Source organism: Pseudorca crassidens, chromosome 13 (assembly GCF_039906515.1).
Source record: "Pseudorca crassidens isolate mPseCra1 chromosome 13, mPseCra1.hap1, whole genome shotgun sequence".
NCBI lineage: Eukaryota > Metazoa > Chordata > Mammalia > Artiodactyla > Delphinidae > Pseudorca > Pseudorca crassidens.
In genome coordinates this window covers 14,751,200-14,769,483 of record NC_090308.1, presented here as the reverse complement: position 1 = coordinate 14,769,483, position 18,284 = coordinate 14,751,200, and the positions used below count along the sequence as shown (strand labels likewise).

Genomic DNA, 18,284 nt, shown 5'->3' with positions numbered 1-18,284 from the left:
GGTTCGTGCCCCGGTCCGGGAAGATCCCACATACTGCGGAGCGGCTGGGCCCGTGAGCCACGGCCACTGAGCCTGCGCATCCGGAGCCTGTGCTCCGCAACGGGAGAGGCCACAACACTGAGAGGCCCGTGTACTGCAAAAAAAAAAAAAAAAAAAAAATGAGAGTGGGCAAAGCAGTAACGGCAGAAGAACAGGACGGGGGAGAACTGCAAGATGAGCGATGGGAACCGTCTTAGAGAAGTGAGATCATAGCTTTTTATTTTATTTATTTACTTTTGTTTTTGGCAACGCCGTGCAGCTTGTGGAACCTTAGTTCCTTGAACAGGGATCAAACCCGGGCCCCCTGCAGAGGAAGCACGGGAGTCCTAACCGCTGGATCACCAGGGAATTCCCAAGATCACAGCTTTTTAAAAGAAAAGCCAATCATCCATTGTGACCAGAGCACAGGAACGGAGGTGAGGAGAGGTGATAGTGATGGAGAGACGGTTGGGTCACCAAAGACCTTGAATACAAGACCACAGAGTTAGGAATTGATGCCCAAGACGGTGGAGAACCACCCAGAGCTTTCAAACAGGCCTGGAGGAGGTTCTGAAGTGTGATTCCAAAACATAAGTCTGGAAATAAATCTAAAACACCAGTCTAGCCGTGTTATTCCCCTGTTTACGCTGTCTGGAATGTCCTCTCCCTCTTCCCTCTCTGTCTGATAAACTCGTCTTTATCCGAAATTCAGCATCACTTCCTCTGGGAAGCTTTCCGAGACCTTCTAAGGTTGAGTTAACCGGTCCCACTTTGGGGTCCTCAGGGTACTTCCTATTCTCCCGGTTAGAGCGCCTATCTCATGAACAGAATGTGGTTTCCTGGATTATCTCCCTCAGTGAAGAGTTGTCCTGAGAGGAAGGGTATGTCTGATTCATCTTTGTACTTCCACTGATTGACAAAGTGTCTGGGAAAAGCAGGCATTCAAATGCATGTGTTGCCGTGGTTGACTGGGTTTGAGGATGGATCTGGATGTCGGTGTGGGGCTAGAGGCAGTGGGGCCTGAACTAGGGTAGCAGCAGTGGGAATGGAGGTATTTAGGACATTGACTCCTAAATCTTGGTAGTCCCCTGATCACATGGGAAAGGTACTTTAAGTGCAGATCTTCAGGCTACTTCTAGATCTACTGACTCAGAACCTCCAGAAATAGGACCTCAAATCTGAATTCATTTAAAGTCCCCTCGGGGGATTCTGACACGCAGCCAAGTCTGAGAACAACTGACATAGGCAGTACCGTGGATCAAATTCTGGTGACTCACAGAAGGCAGGGACAAGGGGAAAGATTTGTCTCAGCCCTGGACTTGATCTGCAAGGAAGACAGTAATGCCATGTGAGGAAGGGAGGCCTGGAGAAGGCAGAGGGTTACGTTGCTTTTGCACAAGCTGGGTGTGAGGTACCCACTTGGGTCCAGATGCAGATGTCCCTTCATCAGCTGGGATTCAGGCGTGGTGCTCACTAGAGCCATCTGTCACTGATGACCTTGAGAACTTGACTTTGGTAGGAAAAATACCATGCTCCCGTAATGGCTGGTCTCCGTAGTTTAGCAGAGGCGGGTAAAACTTGCTTTTACCTTTTAGCCAGACAATCAGTACTGATAATCTAGAAGGAGGTAAGGACATTTAATGTGCTCTTTATAGTTCTGGAGTGAATTAACAGTTGCATAGTTGCTTATTTCTGACAGTTAAATGCTTTAAACAAAATTAAAGGAAAGATATCTTTGCTAAAATATGGACTCCAAAAATGATCACTTTTAAACTCTAGTGAATGTTACTAATTGACTTGAAAGACTGTTTTTACAAATAAATCCTGGATCCATAAATAGATATTAAGACTCCACCCCCTACCACAAAAGGACAAAAATCATGTATACAAAGACATGTGACCTAATCAGTTTTCAGATTAATCTGAAATTACTATTTGAATTCAGATATCGTAAATGTCATGGGTCATTGCCCTGGGGCACAGATAGAAACCTGATCTACTAAATGACATGAAATAGAGAACAGAGTAATTTCTCTGGTGAATATGAACCAGCATTGGAACCCATCTGGATAATTTACATGAAAATTGGATTTTCCTCTCCTGAATTATCTTTTTATAGTGGACATCTGTAATATTGTCTGTTCGGTTCCGTTCTCCACTTGTCCACATCTACATGGCTACTACAGGAACTGCCTTGTTTTTATAGGGACCCCATCCCCCAAGTCAAAGTTCACTAGTTCATTGGTCCATGGCTAGGCACACTTGTCCCCATGGGCTGCTGTCTCTCTCCTGCAGGGTGTCTGACCCTGAGATCCAGACTTGAAGGCAGTCCTTTCTAGTGCTAAAGAGCTTAAGGGTAAAACTTCAGACCAGACAGCAGCCATGTTACCCTACCACTAGGAGCAATCCTTTCGATGGAGAGAATGAAGCCCAAAGAAGAGAATGAAAGAAACCCTGCTCCTCTATAGCCCCTTGTTCCAGAAGCTTCTGGGGCCAAACTGGATTGCTGACTTCTCACAGTCTAATTGGTTCATTCTTCTTTCAGCTCCATAATCCAAAAATTCCTTTCAGCCTAATCTAGAGGAAGATGGGTTTCAAAAGTACCAAGAGTAGTAATGCACCATTTCCTACAAGTTTACTCTCCAACTCAACCTCTGAGATTCTAACTTCCCTTGGAGACAAACAGTTGTAAAAGGAATTGGTGAGATGTGATGGTCTCTGTTATGGGTTGAATTGTGTCCCCCAGAAATATCAAGTCCTAACCCCCAGTACCTCAAAATTCGACCTTCTTTGAAAATAAGGCCACTGCAGTTGTAATTAGTTAAAAGGAGGTCATAGTGAAGTAAGAGTAGGCTCTTCGTCCAATACAACTGGTGTTTTTATAAAAAGAGACACCGAGATAAACAGCAAGGTCCTACTGTAGAGCACAGGGAATTATATTCAATATCCTGTGATAAACCATAATGGAAAAGAATATGAAAAAGAATGTATATGCATAACTGAATCACTTCGCCATACAGCAGAAATTAACACAACATTTAATATTTATTTATTTATTTATTTGGCTGTGTTGGGTCTTGGTTGCGGCATATGGGATCTTTGGTTGCGATACGCGGGCTCTAGAGTGCGCAGGCTTAGTTGTCCCGCGGCATGTGGGATCTTAGTTCCCCGACCAGGGATCGAACCCATGTACCCTGCACTGGAAGGTGGATTCTTAACCACTGGACAAGAAGGGAAGTCCCTAAAATTTTAAAAAATAAAATAAAATAAATTTAAATAAAAAGAGAGACACCGAGACAGAGATACAAAGGGAGAAGATGGCCACGTGACGACAGAGGCAGAGAGCAGAGCGAGGCACCTACAAGCCAAGGAATGCCAAAGATGGCTGTTCATCCTGGAAGGTAGAGGAGAGAAAAGGAAGGATCCTCCCCTGCAGGTTTCAGAGAGAACGCAGCCAAAATGGTGATTGCAGATTCCTAAACCTTCAGAACTGTGAAACAGTAATTTCTGTTATTTTAAGTCATCCAGTTTGTTTGGCAGCCCTAGGAAGCTACTTGCTCTCTAGAATTGCAATGCTTCAGTGCTATTGTGCGGTGGAGAAGGGGCAAAAAATATCAAGTTCTTTCCTTTTCTGTGTTCAGGAAATGAATGGCTAAATCAATGGGGCTGAAGGGATCAGCAAGGAAGGAGCAAGACTGCGGGATTATAGACTTTTCCTATAATGCGAATACCTGGCAGGTGTCAAATAGAGGTTGTGTACTGACGCTTGGCTAGGGAGTGCTTCAGACAGTATCTAACATGGAGCAGACCCTCAGGAAAGATTCTTCTCCTATATATATATATATATATGATGCCAGGAACAGAAATATAATATATATATAATATATATATATTATGCCAGGAACAGGAAAAATACATTCAGAAGAGGTTTGCTATGAGCGGAACCTCCAGCCCCAGCCCTGTTCCAGCCCCACAGCACTTGGTTCCACTCCTTTTTTGGATTTTTGGCCCAAGTTTCAGGATGCTAAGTCCTCCTCTTAAAGAAACGTTTATTCAGAATGTCTTGGCTTTACCCCAAAACACAAATCCCTCTTGGTTTGTGCTGTGTTGTCTTAATCAGAGGAAAACCTTGTTGGCATAAATAAATAAACAGGCAAACAAAATCTTCTTTGGCCTCCACAGCTGCCACCCCTCCCCGCAAAGGGACAATTCCTCACACATTTTCTAATGTTTAGAGACTGTGTGAGTGTGATCACAAGCAGATTTTCACACAACTATAAGGTGAGAGTACACCGGTTTATTGTCCTGTGAGCAATTCTTCAAATTCATGCCTTCTCATTCACTCTAATATAAGAAGTTAATTGTAGGGCTTCCCTGGTGGCATAGTGGTTAAGAATCTGCCTGCCAACACAGGGGACACGGGTTTGAATCCTGGTCCGGGAAGATCCCACATGCCGCAGAGCGGCTGGGCCCGTGAGCCATGGCCGCTGAGCCTGCGCGTCCGGAGCCTGTGCTCCGCGACAGGGGAGGCCACAACAGTGAGAGACCCGCGTACCGCAAAAAAAAAAAAAAGAATCCACCTGCCAATATGGGGGGACACGGGTTCGAGCCCTAGTCCGGGAAGATCCCACATGCCGCGGAGCAGCTAAGCCCGTGTGTCACAACTACTGAGCCTGCACTCTAGAGCCCGCGAGCCACAACTACTGAGCCCGCGAGCCACAACTACTGAAGCCCACGCGCCTAGATCCCGTGCTCCGCAACAAGAGAAGCCACCGCAATGAGAAGCCTGCGCACCGCAGCGAAGAGTAGCCCCTGCTCGCCACAACTAGAGAAAGCCCACGCGCAGCAACAAAGACCTAACACAGCCAAACATAAATAAATAAATTTATTAAAATATACATATATGTTGTAAAGCTGTAATAATTTGCATTCTATAGACTTTATAATACTACAGTGCTTTATAATACAATGCTATTAGTTTTTTTTTAACATCTTTATTGGAGCATAATTGCTTTACAATTGTGTGTTCGTTTCTGCTTTATAACAAAGTGAATCAGTTATACATACACATATGTTCCCATATCTCTTTCCTCTTGCATCTCCCCCCCCCCATCCCACCCCTCTAGGTGGTCACAAAGCACCGAGCTGATCTCCCTGTGCCATGTGGCTGCTTCCCACTAGCTATCTAGTTTACGTTTGGTAGTGTATATATGTCCATGCCACTCTCTCACTTTGTCACAGCTTACCCTTCCCCCTCCCCATATCCTCAAGTCCATTCTCTAGTAGGTCTGTGTCTTTATTCCCGTGTTACCCCTAGGTTCTTCATGACCTTTTTTTTTTTTTCCTTAGACTCTGTATATATGTGTTAGCATACAGTATTTGTTTTTCTCTTTCTGACTTACTTCGCTCTGTATGACAGACTCTAGGTCCATCCACCTCACTACAAATAACTCAATTTCGTTTCTTTTTATGGCTGAGTAATATTCCATTGTATATATGTGCCACATCTTCTTTGTCCATTCATCCCATGATGGACACTTAGGTTGCTTCCATCTCCTGGCTATTAGATTTTATAATGTAGAAAAGTGTGATAATGGTATTCAACTAAACAGATCAGAGAAATAGTATGTAAAGTCCCGAGATAAACTTTATTATATAAGGAAATTAAATATATGATAAAAAGTTATCACAAAATTCAATTGGAAAGATAAAGAAAAATGGAGTTTTCTTTGGGGATAATTGGTAGGCCATTTGGGAAAAAAATCCTATTAGTTATTCATTACATGTCTACACCAGAATAAATTCCAGATGATTTAAGATTTTAATATATTTTAAAATATAATATATAATAAAATAGAATTAATTAGATAGTAAACATCTGAATAGCAAAATGACATTCTATACTGAGAAGCAGTTTAAAAGAATCAAAGGCTGAAAGATTTTACTAGATACAATGTTAAGTTGCTCTAGGTCCAAAATAAAAGTAAAACCAATAACCAAAAATAAAACACCAACAGGCTGAAAAATGCAAATAACAAATATGACACAAAGTTAACAGCCATTTTATACAAGTTCATAAACAGATAAGAAAAATCACTAAGACGTTACCCCTAAAAATAAATAGACAATCCAGAAAATAAAATTAGTCAGCACGTATATGGAAAGATAATCAAACATATTAGTAGTCAAGACATACAGACTCTTAAACTTTTTGTCATTCTAGTCGATTAACCTTTTTTTTAAAATTAATATGAAATTCCATCTCTCTGAAAATTAAAATAATATTTTCAGATATCGCCTAAAAATAAAATAATGCTAAAACTTGAGCAAAGCTTGATGCACAAAGCCATTTAGAGCAGTATTATTTACACTAGCAAAAAGCCAACATGTGAATGAATGAATAAATTAACCCACAATAGAAAATTGGTTACGTAAAATGGAATATACCAACCTGATGTAGATTATGCACTCATTTAAATTGTTTCAAACAAAAGCCATGTAATTAAAAACGATTTTATATTTAGTGGTAGCAAAGTCAGTGGTGTGTTACTCCTGGGATATTCCCAGTGCTTAGCACAGTGCCTGATCCACGGTAGGAAGTCAGTACAAATTTGGTAAATGAATGAAAACTGTACACAGACAGTATGATTTTTGGCCATATGAAAAAAAACCTACTTAGAGAAAAAAGAATGAAAAGAAATGTAAATAATGGTAGGAGTATTGACTCTTTTCTTCTATAGAATAGTAGAAGAAAAGAGATGTCCCAAAATTGCATAAGATATACTTACCATTGTTTATCAAACTTCAGATTTAACTGAGTATCCTGTATTTTAATTTGCTAAGTCTGGCGACCCTACGAGACATCAGATTTCATATCCTTAGTTAATTTTTTTTTCTTACAGTTAATTTTTGAAGTCTGTTGAACAGAGCAGTCCTGTGGACGAGCACTTAATTGAAAGTAGGTGGTTATTTTTTCTCATATATCATATGTATGTGCACCCACATTTTTCTGCATAGAAAAGTACAAAGAGAGAAAAAAAATCACCCCAAACTTCACTACATAGTGATAACCTCCTCTTACATTTAAGACAGTCTATACATATATGTACAAACAAATTTACATATGTAATTTTACATGCATATAGAATCATACCATATATGCTTTCCCATTATCCTGCTTTTTGCTGTTTATGTTTTCCTTGACTGCCAGTTTCACTGCCTATCTAGAGGTCTAACTTCCATAAAATCCCATTTACTTACCATTCCCAGGGGGCCACCAGTTCATGGGCTACATATGCAGATGATTAACTAGTAGTTTGCTATTTTTATGGCAAACCACACAGTGCAGGCTTACCGAGGGGCCCCACTTGAGAGGGCAAGTCCAGAACCTATTATCTAAGCCCTCAAGGAGTCTTGAAAAAGACACACAATTTGGTGAGAAACACGTTCACGATGACTGGTATTTACTAAGCCTTATTTCATCTCACTTTACTAAATTTATTCTAGAAACTTACTAAATAGTTATGAAAACATGAGACAGTGAAGATTGATATTTGGAAGAGATGCTGATTACCCAGTGTGATCCTAACAGCTGAATTCAGTATTTATTGAGTGACTACTATCAGCAAGGCACAAGGGTTAGGCACACAAAGATTATGAAGGCCAAGAAAATGTGTCCTGGAGGAAGCTTAAACTTACTCAACAGGAGATGAAATAGACATCCATCCATGATTCTACCACTCAGAAATACTACTTTAACACTTTAGTGTTTATCTTCCCAGGTGCAATAGTTATAACAGCTAACCCTCATGGGCACTTATTGTGTGCTGGCTTTGTTCGAAGAGTTTTGCTATTCACTCAATTAACTTCAAAATAGTATTACAAAGTACTATGCATATTCTTAGTGTGCAGAGGAAGAAACCTAGGGCGCAAGTTGTTTAACTTGCCTGAAGTTACACGGCTAAAAAGTGTCAGGGCCAGGATTCAAATCCAATGTCTCTCATTAGATGATGATAGATAAATAGGTCAGATCACATTGTTTTGGAAAACAGATTTTGAAACAAATAGTATACTTCATTTATTATGTGCCAATTGCCCTTCTACATATATCGATTTTACATATGTTGATATATTTTATATATATTGTTTTAAATATGTTGGTTTATTTTATCCATTAAGTCAGCACATTTGCTTCATCCAGACATTTTCAGGGACTGCAAGTGACTTTAAGGACTTTAAGTGGTGACAATGCCAAGGAGACCTGGGGCTGCCCTGTATTTCATCAGAGCTTCTGTTAGTAAGGTCAGGGAGTTCTGCCTCACCCGAAAAGCAATGTTGCTTCAACGGAGTTTTTCAAGTCTGCTTTCTCAGGCTAGAATTTCATGATCATATCTGTATGAGTTTATCTCTGAACCCATCTCCAGGAAGGCTCCGGCAGGATTGATAAATGCCCACGCACAGGTGAGCGGTAGTCCCAGACCTTTAGATGTATCCTTTCATCCATAGACCTGAAAAATGTGAACAATTTTGCTCCAAGCCATGAGGTAGTTTCGTGTTAGCAGATTCTCAGCTGTTGATGAGCGAAAACCTTGGCAAACAAGATCATCGCCCTCCAGAGAAATGAGCACGCTCTTAAAGAAGGGCTGACCCGAGAGGCGGCGCTGTCCCGACCACGGGAATCCAAGTACATCAGCGGCATTGACTGAGGCTCCACCACGGTCAGTGTGCCAAGGCACAACTTTAATTTCCTCTCATCCTTTTCTTCCTCTTGGGCAAAATGAATCATAAAGTTTATATTCACTTTAGTGTATACATTTTAAATATACCCTATAAAGCCATAGGCGTAATGAATTCAAGATGCCCACATCATAGAAATTCTGCATAAAGCTGTGTTTATGATTTGGATCCAGGCTTCTTAGGATTTTCAACAGGAACAGACTTCAGACTTCCAGGGACATGAAGGACAATGGAAGGACGTTTCAAATGACTGCTAAGTTTCAAAAGCTATTGTCCCGTAGCCTGAGAGCGCCAGATAAGTAACAAAGCGGCATGTTTCTTTGTGCGGTGTGAGGATGGGTCCAGGTTGAGATGCTCAGGTAGGAAGGACCCTTGAACCTGCTGCGCCCCTCTCCCTGGCCTCCGTGCGCCCTGTGCACTGTGACTGGTCCCAGAGCACGTGGCCCTGTGCACATTTCTCCATTTCTGGGAAAGCCCCGCCTCGCAGGTGCCAGAGAAACACATTCTTCAGAGGGGGCGGGCTGGCCAGACGTCAGTGCTCATTACTGAAGAAAGAGAAGCGCCTTCGGGAAGAATTCCAGCATGCAAAGGCTCTTTCAAAACGCGGTGAGCTCAGGTTTCGCCAAGATTTTACCACCACCCTTTGTCTCCACCCGCACTCGTACCCCCGTAATTCTACCTCTGGGAAGAGTCCCCAACTGGGCACGGTCCGTTCACTGTGAACCCAGATGGCCAGCCCTCAGAACCTCTTTGCTCGCACCAAAATGGGGTTCACTTCTTCCATTTCAAGCAGCAGGACAACCTCCAGTCTCGGGGAGCCTTGAAGAAGTGGGAGCAGGGAGAGGTCACATTTTCAGCCTGGCTCCCGCTCTGCAGCTTTCTCATGAATGCAGACCAATTGTGCACGAATGTGGCCAGGACACATGCAGCATATTCACACGAAATGTAAGGATCCCTTGTTCTCTGTAACATTAGCCGAGGTTTCAAAACACAGAATCCAGGCTGGAACCGCCAGGCCAGCAGCGGGAGGCGGGCTGTCTTAGAAGCAGATGGAACAAAAGATTGGGTTCCCGAGTTCCTAGGGTGAGGCAAAAGGGCAAGATGTGAACCCAGGACCACCCAGGGAAAATTAAATACAGATCAACTTTTGATGGCTTATGTTAACAGAGGGGAGATGGAGTTTTGATCTTGGGAAAAACAACATGGTCAGCTTTACCCGTAATCGCTGTTTACCACACGCCTGCTCCACTGCTAAGTAGCCACAAATGCACAAGTGGAGTGGAAGCTTCTGTTTATTCCATCATCCAGCCTGTCCTCCCAGGGCTGGAGAGCAGGGTGTAACACCAGAAGAAGGAGCCTCAGGGCTTCCCAACCTTTGAACAAACAGGAGAAAATGAGTCGAAAATGAGCCCTACAGGGGTCAACTCCCCTTTCTCAGCTTCAGGTTGGGGCCAGAGGCCACCCTGGCTCTGCCTTGGAACGAGGGGTGGGCCACCCACCTCCATCACCTGCCCTCCCACACAACCTACCTGCTGCCACAGCCGTGTCACCCTGGACTCTTACTCACCTGGGACTGCAGGTGGAATCAACGTTTTGGTTTTTTTTTAATTAATTAACTTTGCTTACTTATTTTTGGCTGCGTTGGGTCTTTGTTGCTGCACGCGGGCTTCCTCTAGTTGCGGTGAGCAGGGGCTGCTCTTCGTTGCGGTGCACAGGCTTCTCATTGTGGTGGCTTCTCTTGTCGCGGAGCACGGGCTCTAGGTGTGTGGGCTCAATAGCTGTGCCTCGCGGGCTGTAGAGTGCAGGCTCAGTCATTGTGGCGCACGGGCTTAGCTGCTGCGCGACATGTGGGATCTTCCCCGACCAGGGCTACGAACCTGGGTCCCCTGCAATGGCAGGCGGATTCTTAGCCACTGCGCCACCAAGGAAGCCCCGGAATCAACCTTTTTAACTCGACTCTTAACCCCAATCTTTTGTTAGCTGTTATTTTTTTAATTTCTGTATTATGAAAATTGTCAAACATACTCAGTAGAGAGAGCATGGTGCAACAAACCCCAGATTCAGCAGTTATCAAGATCTGTATATTTCTTCATCTATCCTATTTTTCCTGTTTCTTTACAGCAAATCCTGGATATCATGTCATTTCAGCCCCTCATACTTCAGGAAGCATCTCTAAAATTACAGACATTCTCCACGTAACTATATCATTGTCACTCCAAAAAAAATAACATTAATTCTTCAGTATTATCAAAATCACAGTTTATACAGATTTCCCCTGTTTCACAAAACTGTCTTTTTAGTTGGTTTGTCTGTGTCGGAAGCCAAAAAAGAGCCAAACATTTCATCTGGTTGTTATGCCTCTTAAGACCCTTCCGATCTACAGCAGCTCCTCTTGCTTTTTTCTTTTTTTTTTTGCGGTGTGCGGGCCTCTCACTGTTGTGGCCTCTCCCGTTGCGGAGCACAGGCTCCGGACGCGCAGGCTCAGCGGCCATGGCTCACGGGCCCAGCCGCTCCGCGGCATGTGGGATCTTCCCGGACCGGAGCACGAACCCGTGTCCCCTGCATCGGCAGGCGGACTCTCAACCACTGCGCCACCAGGGAAGCCCCTTCTTGCTTTTTTCTTAATGCCACTGACCTGCTCCGGAAACCAGGAGAGTTTGCTCGTCAGCCTGAATCTTTCGATCTACCTCTGTGAGCTCCATCTCTATCTCCATCTCTAATCTTCCAAGGAGGTTGGACTTGAACAAGAAGACATTGTTTGCACTGTATGCAGACACCCCTTCTCCAGACCAGAAACTTGGCATATCTGGCCCTGACTTATCTTTTCCAATATATGTCCCAGAATAACCCATATGTAGATCTTCCATTCTAACCAAGCAGGATTATTTAACATTTCTCACCCCCCTTTACATTTTCTCACCTCTTTACCTCTGCTTTTCCCATTTTCCTTGCGTAAGAGCTACTTTGCACTTGCTTATGTGAATGTACGGTGGTTTATTATGGCATGGCCTTCAAATCTCATGCTTTCAAAGCCCGCAATTGGACCAGAAGCAGAATTTCACTCCGCTCTCCCACTGCCCACACTCTTCGACCAAATCCAGAGCCCCTGCCCCTCGGCACCTCCCCTCTGCCCTTAACTTGCTCCTCCTGGGCTTGCTGGCTTCCCTTCCCAGCACCATTTCACTCACTGCTCTCTGGTCCTCTCCTCCAGAGCCCTTTGTCCAGGGATCCCCAGCCCCTGGGCCGCAGACCAGTACCAGTCCGCAGCCTGTTAGGAGCCAGGCCGCACAGCAGGCCTAAACCAATCCCAAGGTGGTTTTCCTCACCAGATTCCTAAACAGCTGAGATGCAAACAGACAAGATGATTTCAAATTCTAAGACACCATCCAGCAGGTAGAGCATCTGAAGATGGGGCTTTTGAACCAGAATTCTACAGAAGAGTCTCCCTTGTGGGCTTCATTAGAGAGAGCATCTGCCCCGCCTGCTCTGTGTCACCAAGGAAAAGTGCACATAAACTCAAAAGCCACTGCATAAATGTTAATATATATTCCATCTATCGTAGCTCTGCCCCTCCAAGACCCTGAGAACTCTGCTTGCCTGGGAAGCTGAATTTAACAGAGACTTGAGGGTCACCACAGTGTCCGATTACTAATGTGCAGGTCAGTGAGGTATGCATTTCTTTTTCCTTTTTCTTTTTTTTTTGGCCGAGGGCGGGCAGGATCTAAGTTTCCCGACCAGGGACTGAACCCAGGCCACAGGAGTGAAAGCACTGAATCCTAACCACTAGACAACCAGGTAACCCCCAGCTATGCATTTCTTAAAGTAGAGAATTATTCATTCATTTATTTCCAGATTTTTATTAAGCACCTCAAATTCCCAGCATGTTCTGGTCACCAGGGTTAAAGCAGTAAACAAGACATGACATTCTTTTTCTCATGGAACTTACATTCTAATTGGAGAAAACAGAAAATCTAAAAAACGAAACAAATAATACTCAAGATAATGGCAAATAATGACAAATTCTAAGGAAATGAAAGAAGGTGATACAACAGGAAAGGCGGGGAAAGCAGTACTCTAGACCGGATGGTAAAGAAAGTCTCCTCTGAGGAGATATAATCTGAGAAGAGACTTAAATGACAAGAAAGAATCAGCTGGGGAATTCTCTGGTGGCTTAGTGGTTAGGACTCCATGCTCTCACTGCCGAGGGCCCTGGTTCAATCCCTGGTCGGGGAACTAAGATCCCACACACACACACACACAAAAAACATCCAAGTGCACACCTGGGGAAAGGGCCTTCCAGGCAGGGAAACAGCGGACACCAATGTAGGACTGAGCTCAGTGTGTCCTGGGAACAGAAAGAAGACTCGCCAAAGTAGCACACTGAGAGAAGGTGAGGTGTACCAAATGGTGTCACAGGCGGGCAGGAGCCACCTCACGTCGGCCTGATGGACTTTGCCTAGAGTGTGTCATTCATTCTGACTGCAGTAGGAAGCCATCGGAGGGTTTTCAGCAGAGTTCAGATCTGTAGGGTTTTGGCGCGGGAGCCTGTGTAGATGGTGGTTACGTTTGTTAAGATGGGGAAGATGAAGGAAGAGCTTGTCTGCGAGCAGGAAGGTTAAGATGGATAAAGAGTTCTTTTTCAGATCTCTTAAATTTGAGATGCCTGTCAAACAGTCTTGGAGAAGTCCAGCAGGCTACTGAATTTATGAGTCTAGTGTTCAAGAGAAAGGTCAGAACTAGAGTAATAAATTTGAAAGTCGTCAGCACATGAATGGCATTTGCAGCCATGACGCAGGATGAGCTCACTGAGGGCAAAAATATAGAAAAGAAAATGGGCTTCAAACCTAGAATACAGGAGAAGGAGTCAGCAAAGGAGACGGAGGAGGAATGTCAGTGAAGTAGGGGTAAAGCCAGGAGAGGGTGATGCCCAAGGAACCAAGAAAAGACGGCGCATCAGGAGGAAGTGGTCACCACTCAGTGCCGGAGTGAGGCCAAGGGAGGTGAGGACTGACCCCTGGTCTGGGCAGAGGGGCCTCACTGGTCATCTTGACACCAGTCCTTTGAGTTGTGTGGTGGGGAGGGAGGCCAGATGGCAGAAGTCGAGGACAGAGTTGAGTAGAAACAGGATAGGCAGTTCTGAATTGAGGCAGTTTCTGGAGGAGAATAAGGGTTCAAGGTATTTTGTTTGTTTGTGTGATTGGTTGGTTGGTTTTTTTAACGAGGAGGCACTCATGGGTCTGCGATTGGGAAAATAGAGAGGAAGAAACTGATGACACCAGAGACAGAAAGGAAGCTCCTGGAATGACATCCGCTTTGCAGCCTCTTTCGAGGATGTTTAAGAGCAGCTTTCTCTGAAGTAAGAATAAGTTAAGTATATGTCGTGTCCCGGAGTATTAAATGTTACACTGAGAGCCAAGTGTGGGGAATGTGGGTGGGTTGGGAGTGTGGAGTCAGAGAAGGAAGAGAAGCCAGCATTTACTGGGCATACCACTGTGTCAGGCAGACATGGGAACTTTGTGGTAATATTTCTTTTTAAGTTTTGAGTATTTATTGCCTTTATTTTGTTTTTGGTTTTGATTGTGGTAGAACACATATAACATAAAACTTACCATTTTAACTACTTTTAGGTGTACAATTCAGAAGCATGGAGTACTTCACAATGATATGCAGCCATCACAACTCTCCAGCTCCAGGACTTCATTTTCATCGCCCCAAACAAAAGCTCTGGGGCTTCCCTGGTGGTGCAGTGGTTGAGAGTCCGCCTGCCGATGCAGGGGACGCGGGTTCGTGCCCCGGTCCGGGAAGATCCCACATGCCGCAGAGCGGCTGGGCCCGTGAGCCATGGCCGCTGAGCCTGCGCGTCCGGAGCCTGTGCTCCGCAACGGGAGAGGCCACGACAGTGAGAGGCCCGCGTACCGCAAAAAAAAAAAAAAAAAAAAAGCTCTGTACCCGATGAACAGTAACTCCCCGCTATCCATTCCTTCCAGTCCCTCTCTACTTTCTACCACTATGAACTTGCCTATTCTAGGTACCTCGTATAAGTGGAATCATACAGTATTTATCCTTTTGTATCTGGCTTATTTCATTTAGCATGTTTTCAAGGTTCATCTACAGTGTAGCCTACATCGGAATTTCATTCCTTTTTATGACTGGGTGATATTCCATTGTATGTATCTACCATAATTTGTTTATTCTTTTAACTTTTGATGGACTCTTGGATTGTCTCCACTTTTTGGCGCTGCTATGAACATGTGTGTACAAGTATCTGCTTGAGTCCCTGCCTTCAGTTCTTTGCAGCACAGATCTAGAAGTTGGTCCCATTTATTTTTGTTTAATACTCACAGCAATCCATAGAGACATATTCTTCAGGCTGGGGCTGGTTTCCTTCCTTATTCCCTCAGTGGGGATCTGTACGCTCCCAGCTCCTATGATAATCCCCCAAACTGGATATTGGCCGTTGCTTTTGCTCTCAGCCAGGCTCAGCTTCCAGATGGGCTCTAGTCCTCAGCCTCCAGCTCTTAAAGCGCTTGTTTTTGCAGAAGGGAATCCGTTCAACATGTTCTAGTGGAGAAGGAGGGGGAGGCAGGCCATCCTTCTGCCTCTTCCCATGGTGACTGCAGTGAGGGCTGGGGTGCGGACTTACTACTCTGCCGTGATTGGGTGTAAATGCTCAATACATATGCTTATAAATGAACTTCCACCTTATTCTTGAGATCCTTTTGAATTGGAAACAGCATTCTGTCCTAAAATCGTGCTCCTTCTTTCTTCCCTCCTTCCTTCCTTCCTTCCTTCCCTCACTCCCTCCTTTTCTTTCTCTCTCTCTCTTTTTTTTTTTTTTCCTGCGGTACGCGGGCCTCCCACTGTTGTGGCCTCTCCCGCTGCGGAGCACAGGCTCCGGACGCGCAGGCTCAACGGCCATGGCTCACGGGCCCAGCCGCTCCGCTGCATGTGGGATCTTCCCGGACCGGGGCACGAACCCATGTCCCCTGCATTGGCAGGCGGACTCTCAACCACTGTGCCACCAGGGAAGCCCTCTCTGTCTTTTTATTATAGTATTTTGGCTGCACGAGGCGGCTTGTGGGATCTTTGTTCCCCAACCAGGGATTGAACGTGAGCCCCAGCAGTGAAAGCACTGAGTCCTAACCACTGAACCACCAGGAAATTCTCCTGTGCTCCTTCTTTTAGAGAGCTAAAACCTGACTTTTCCAAGGAAAAACAAGTCTTCTGATAGCAAGCAAGTCATAATACCATAGTCATTGGTATATTTTGGATATGCTCAAACTTAACACTTTAAACACTGGAAGAGAAGTTATCATGATGAGGTGATAATAGCTTGAGCTGGGGAAATTATTTGTAGAAAATAAATAAAAGAATAGAATAGCAACAATTTTTTAACAGCTATAATATCCTTCAACTGCTATACAGGAAATAGGAAAGTCTCTCCTTTAAAGTATGAAAGTATTTTGTGATCCAAAAATAGCTGGTCTCAGCATTGCTTCTGCAAAGTTGCCCTTAAAATAGGATTTTGCTTTCCTTTTAAAATGCTATGATATGCATGATTCTCCAGAACTTAGTTCTTTCTAAACAAATAGTCCTGGAGTGAAAGGCAATTTAGTGGCCTAAGGGGTGGGGGAGATGTAAATTCTTTGTAAATATTTCTGGCTCCTTTCTGGATTGCAACAAGCTAGTGAGGACCCTGGGGAAAATCCCAGTGCTTGGGGGAGGGGAGCTGGGGGCCAGGAGTTGGGACTTAAATCTCAGACAGGACACCCCATATCACAGCATTCTCACTACCACACATTGGCAGGTGTGATGTACACAAATACACCGTTCCTTTTTTCTTTTTTTTTAAGGGAGCAGCGTGCACGGTACAGTGCCTTTCTCTTACTTATTTTCTCTCTATTTATTTCAATCTGTTCTTATAAACGTCAAACTGATCTTAAATTATCCTCCTCCTAACACAGTTGTGATGTACCCCGTTCCTTAGTCAGCCACAGGTGAGATATTTTTCCTGGCATTTTGTAGGGTTTTGTGTAGTTTGGTTATTGTTATCTTGTTTGTTTGGTAACGCTTGTTGGACTCTGTCCAGACTTTTTCTGTTTCTGATTTTTTTTTTTTTTTTTGGTTTCCTAATGATCTTTCTAGAGTACTTTATTGCAGCTATATTTTTACCTTTTCTCCCATTCCTTTAAAATATTTTCATTTTAGCTTTCATGTTATATTTTCTTGAATTTATTTTCTAAGACTGCTTCTTCAAAGCATAAATAGAGAATAAATCAGTGTTTGGATGATTATTGACATTATATTTCCAGCTCCAATTGTCTATCCTCTAGAAAATCTGTGGTGAAGATTATAATTGTGAAATAGTTTATGTTATACCCTTGTTTGGATCCTTTTACTTAGAAAGATCTTTCATCTATCCCATTTAAACATCCTAGGGACTTCCCTGGTGGTCCAGTGGCTAAGGCTCTGTGCTCCCAACACAAGGGGCCTGGGTTCAATCCCTGGTCAGGGAACTAGATCCCACATGTCACAACTAAACTTTCCACATGCCTCAACTAAGACCTGGCACAGCCAAATAAATAAATAAATATATATCTTTTTTAAGTTTAAAAAAATAAAATAAACATCCTATATGGTATAAATCAAAACTATGAAAGCTTTTAAAAATAATGTTCATTTAATTTTTAATTCTATAAATATGTTCTTTCCTACTGGAGTCAGAAATAAGGCAAGAATGGTCCCTGTCACATTATTTCTCAACACTCTTTTAATCCCGGAGAATGAAATCAGAGCAAGGAAACAAAGACACCTAAATATTAGAAAGGAAGAGTGATGAGAGACAGATCATAGGGACACAAACCCTGACCCACAATTTTAAAACCCCAAAAGCTCCAATACACAAAAATATTAAAAAACTCATTTGTTAGCAAACCTTGGCCTAAAATGATATGAGGCTATTCAGTCTTAATTTACTGCCATCAGTATTAATATCATATGCAAATATATTATTGCATTTAATTACAGGGAACTTCCTGAGACCTCAGTGGGGGTGTTTCTATGCTCTGTGTAACCTTTCTAAAATGGAAAAGATTCTGAATTCTGAAACACAAATGGCCCCCAGGACTTTGGGTAAGAGACTGTGTACCTGCAATATACTGGGCAGTGTCCAGGGACACCAAAAAGATAAAAATATACGTGCTGTCATCCAGGAGCTAACAATCCAAATTGAGATGGCAAGATATATGCATAAGAAAAACTTTAAAGCTTTCAAATAAGGTGTTTTTTGTTGTTGTTGTTTGTTTGTTTTTTGCGGTACACGGGCCTCTCACCGCTGTGGCACCTCCCCCGCTGCGGAGCACGGGCTCCGGACGCGCAGGCTCGGCGGCCATGGCTCACGGGCCCAGCCGCTCCGCGGCATGTGGGATCCCCCCGGACCGGGGCACGAACCCGCGTCCCCTGCATCGGCAGGCGGACTCCCGACCACTGCGCCACTAGGGAAGCCCCAAATAAGGTTTTAAACAAATACG

General features: G+C 43.8%; 1 long non-coding RNA gene across 1 annotated transcript; it reads left to right on the top strand.

Moving 5' to 3' along the window:
* The first annotated feature begins 213 nt into the window (after window positions 1–213).
* On the top strand, window positions 214–17,978 carry LOC137204437 (uncharacterized). Its single transcript, XR_010933616.1, has 4 exons — window positions 214–455; window positions 6,921–6,976; window positions 8,219–12,422; window positions 14,382–17,978. It is a non-coding gene; the product is annotated as an uncharacterized lncRNA (long non-coding RNA).
* Window positions 17,979–18,284: the final 306 nt, after the last annotated feature.